The 4,757-nt window shown below is 42.9% G+C and overlaps 1 non-coding gene across 1 annotated transcript; it reads right to left on the bottom strand.

Moving 5' to 3' along the window:
- Nucleotides 1-3,001: 3,001 nt before the first annotated feature.
- Nucleotides 3,002-3,107, bottom strand: LOC137965278 (small nucleolar RNA R71). The gene has a single exon (XR_011116045.1). It is a non-coding gene; the product is annotated as a small nucleolar RNA R71 (small nucleolar RNA).
- Between the last annotated feature and the right edge of the window lie 1,650 nt (nucleotides 3,108-4,757).

Below are 4,757 nucleotides of genomic sequence, written 5' to 3'. Positions count from 1 at the left end.
TTTTTATGTTTACCAGTCGAAATCCCTGCGGAATATTTGGGGAAATCGGTGACGGAAGGGAATGCTGCCAAAACCCCATCGGTAAGGGTTGATTTGGGTTCAACCTCAAAAAATCACTCCTCCCGCCCAACTGAATGTCTTCCTTCAATCCGTACTATCCGTACGGTAATCCGTGGCAGACCCCAGATCCTTCCAAAGAATCTGAGTCGAGGTATGCTATTCAACAGAACAGTAACAACCGCTGACAACTTTTCTGCAGTCTTAATGCATTCTGATGGCTCTTCTCGTACATTATCACCACCTCTTGCCCCCAAATCCACAAAATCCAGACCTGCACTGGAGTTCGACACAGTCTGCAGTTTGAGGATAGAATTACAGCGTGCAGCATATAGAACATCTACCGTAGTTTGGAGCAGTGTTATCGTATGGTCTTGGTCATGGTTACTTGCTTCCAAGTTTTTCATGTTAAGCTTCAGCAACTTCATGAGTTCAAACAGATGAACAACTTCATTTCGTGTTATTTTTAAAGCCTGTGACAATACTCCAACACACTCATCCATATAAGAAGAGAAACATTCAAACTTGTCAGTAATACGGTTATTTAGCACACTAAATCCTGCCAAAAATTTTGGGATGTAAAATGAGATACTTCCAGAAATATCTCCAGCACTTCTCTCACTGTTCTCCACTGGATGATTTAGATTGTCTCCATTTTCTGGGCCCAAATATAGTTTGGCCATGTGAGGATAATTCTCAATGTCAGGGCAATTTTGAAGCCAATCAAAACCTTTCTCCACAAATTGTGTTCTTATTTCTTCCATGGTGACATGGGTATCATCACAATCAAATGCAAGATTGCGTGCAAGATCAATTGCTGCTTTACTGTAAGCAGTTCCCAGCATGTCACAAAACCCTTCTTTTCCAAGTTCCTGGAGAAGGACACCATGTCCAGTGCCAATGTGAAGGCCACTCCAGCTAGACAACCAGTCGTTGACCTCTTCAACTGACTCACATTTGGAGCTGGCTTCATCAGCAAGATTCTGTGCATAATTGTTGGATATGTTGATGCACAAAATTTTGGTCCAATTGACAACAATCTCCATAACTTCAGATCCAACCCAAATTTCACCTACATGACCATGCTCATGAAAATTTGCCAGGCCATCTGCAAATGCAACTTCCCAATAGCTTTGAAAGCCTAACATAGAGGGCTCAACTCCATCAACTGCCTCATCCTTGGCAGATCTGTAATTAGACGCAGCAGGGAAGGTTCCAACGGAAAGTACCTGAATGGTCTGAATTGCCAATGAATCAAAGAAGAACCTGCGCTCCTCTAGAAGGCTGATTCTATCACCTAAACCAGTTGTAATTAACAAGGAAATAAAATACCATCCAACATCCATTTGGAAGAATCCCAATTTTCCAATTTGACAATGCTCTCCCAAAAAAATAAACCCAATTTGAAGGCAGCATTGCTGCTGCTCCGGGCCTGGGAACCCCATCCATTGCATGGAAGAATCGAATTGAGTGGAAAACAGAGGACGATGTAAAGGCTTACCCGCGATTGCGTGGACGAGGGTTCCCCACTGTCTAGCCGAGAAGGAGATTGAGACTAATTGCAGTTGGCCGGAAGCCAACTCCCCCTGAAAAAAATTTCGGAGCCACGCCCACCCAAATAGGAAGTTGGGTTCCCTCGGTTTTACCGAGAGGGGGACGGCGAGTGGGAGGGAGTGGTTGGAAGTCACATCCCACCGGACATGTTTCCGACGGCGCCTCTTCCTCTGTTTCCGGTGATGAGTAGCAGCCCTTGGTGGCTTCTCTGCTTGTATATTTTCTGAGATAGTGGAGGGTCAAACGAACTGATTCGTCGAGATAGAGGCAGAGTGGGATTTTTCTGCCTGCTGTTTTGGAAGACATTCAGTTGGACGGGAGGAGTGATTTTTTTAGGTTGAACCCAAATCAACCCTTACCGACGGGGTTTTGGCAGCATTCCCTTCCGTCACCGATTTCCCCAAATCTTCCGCAGGGATTTTGACTGGTAAACATAAAAAAAAAATTAATTTCTCTGACGAGACAACTTCTGCCACTTTCCCTTGTGTGCGTACACCTTGCTCGGATATTTCAGGTCGTATGACCTTTTCTGCGGGAGCACGTGGCTCCCTTGCCGAATATTCAAAGGAATATTCATACCATGCTCGAATTTCTCCCAGATCTTTGCATGCCTTTTCCATTGAATAGCATACCTCGTCCAGAATAATAATTTCTTTTTGGGATAGAGAATAACTAAAATTCTACATCAAGTTTTTATTTTTTATTTTTTTTTATTTTTTTATTTTTTTATTTTTTTTTTATTTTTATTTTTTTTCATAATTTTAGTTTGGTATTATATTTTTTTATTTTTTTGGAATTATTTTTATTTCTTCTAGTTAGTTCATATTTTTAGTAGCGAGTTTGTTAGCTTAATTTGATAGTTCATTTTGTTTCTTTTTGTGTTTTTATGCACGGGCGCCGCTCCCTAGGTGGACCATTAGCTCTCTTTGTTGAAGAGGTGGAACATATTTGTAGGAAAACACCCGAAGTCAAGTTAGGAGCTACCATGGCCAATCAGGGTGAACCATTACAGTTACCTGCAGCAGGTGACCGTAGAGCCCTGAGGGATTATTCTATCCCATCCCACTTCACATCACCTTCTTGCATTATATTGCCACCCACTACTGCCGCCAGTTATGAGTTGAAACCGGGTGTGATCCAACTCCTCCCTACATTCTATGGGTTGGAGAAGGAGGACCCATATTACCACATCAAGGAATTCTTAGATATTTGTGCAACTTTTAAATTCCAGAATTTCTCAGATGACTCTATCCGGTTAAGACTTTTTCCATTTTCACTTAAGGATAAGGCCAAGTCTTGGCTTAATTCCTTAGAGGTGGGCAGCATTACTTCATGGGACACATTAGTCACGAAATTTTTGTCCAAGTACTTTCCCAATCAGAGAACTACAGCCCTCAGGAGAGAAATCTCCAACTTTATGCAGCAGGAGGGTGAACACTTTTATGAGGCTGGGAGAAATGGAAGGATTTGATCCATAGGTGTCCGCATCATGGGTTTGAGAAATGGCATTTAGTGCAATACTTTTATCAAGGTCTTACACCTCAGGTTAGATCCATGGTAGATGCAACGAGTGGTGGGAGTTTGATGGGTAAGAGTGCTAGTGAAGCGTGGGACTTCTTTGAAACGTTGAGTGATCAATCTCAGCAATGGGGTTCATCATTTAATGTTGATAGGAGATCCCACGAAGCCAAAAGAGGGGGTCTTTACGAGGTTAGTGAAACACCCATGCTCATGGCCAAGATTGAAGGGTTGACTAGAAAAATTGATGCCCTTATGGTGTCCAAGAGTTCACCTTCTCCTAACCCATCTACTGTCTGTGCCATATGCTCTGGTTCATCTCATCCCACACAAATGTGTCCATCTAGTTCATCCTACCCAGAGCTCATTGAGGACTTGAATGCAGTCCAGAATTTTCATAGACCGAACCGGAAGGATCCTATTTCAGAAACATATAATCCGGGTTGGGCTAGGCACCCAAATTTCTCATGGTCCAAGGGCCCACAGGTTGGGGGTCCTCCAGGGTTTACTCAACCCCAAGCTCCGCGCCCACAGTTCACTCAACAACCATTGGTTCCACAAAAACCTTCACTTGAGGATACACTTCAATTATTCATGTAGAATACACAGTCCTCCATTGCTAAACTTGAAATGCAAGTGAGTCAGTTGGCCAGCCACATGAGTGAACAAGCACAAAATAGACTCCCGAGTCAAACCATTCCTAACCCCAAAAGCACACATGAGAGTGAGTTGAGTTCCAAACCCCACCATGAGCAAGCCAAAGCCATAACCACCCTTAGGAGTGGTCGTGAGTTGAACAATGGGGTAGGGACCACTAAGTCTATGGAGTCAAAGGATGACAATGGGGACACATCATTGAGTGAAGAACCTCCAAGTTCTCCACCAACAGCCAAGCAGATCCCTAACCAAGTCCCATTAGCTCCTTATCCGCAGAGGTTATCGGGCCCACCTAGGAAAGGAGATAGCATGCATGAAATGTTGGAACTGTTTAGTAAGGTTCACATTAACATTCCACTTCTTGATGCTATTAGGCAAGTGCCTGCCTATGCACGATTTTTGAAAGACCTTTGTACACAGAAGAGAAAACCACATGTTAACAAAAAGGTCTTTCTTACTGAGAATGTAAGCTCAATTCTGAAGCATAACACTCCTCCTAAAGTTAAAGATCTTGGATGTCCCACAATTTCATGTGTCATTGGTGAACATACCATCCAGAGAGCTCTTCTTGACTTAGGGGCAAGTGTGAATTTGCTTCCTTTCTTTGTGTACCAGCAATTAGGTTTGGGGGAATTGAAGCCTACTCCCATCACACTTCAACTAGCTGACCGTTCTGTCAAGATACCACGAGGAATAGTTGAAGATGTTTTGATAAAAGTGGACAAATTTCTGTTCCCGGTTGATTTCATTGTTCTTGATACAGAACCAGTAGTCGATGTGACCAACCAAATTCCTGTCATCCTAGGATGTCCCTTCTTAGCCACATCTAATGCTATCATTCATTGTAAAAGTGGTGAGTTGGAGTTGTCTTTTGGAAATTTTAAGGTCTCATTGAATGTATTTAATGTCGGGCACCACCCACTTGAGTCTGATGATCTGAGTCCTGCATTTAATATAGAAACTGTTATGCT

This window comes from Aristolochia californica, unplaced genomic scaffold (genome assembly GCF_029961685.1).
Source record: "Aristolochia californica isolate CCGP_79_NKW_82.1479 unplaced genomic scaffold, dmAriCali1.0.hap1 SCAF_1, whole genome shotgun sequence".
NCBI classification, from domain to species: domain Eukaryota; kingdom Viridiplantae; phylum Streptophyta; class Magnoliopsida; order Piperales; family Aristolochiaceae; genus Aristolochia; species Aristolochia californica.
Note: the sequence above shows the minus strand (reverse complement) of the source record. Positions and strands in the feature narration are given on the sequence as shown.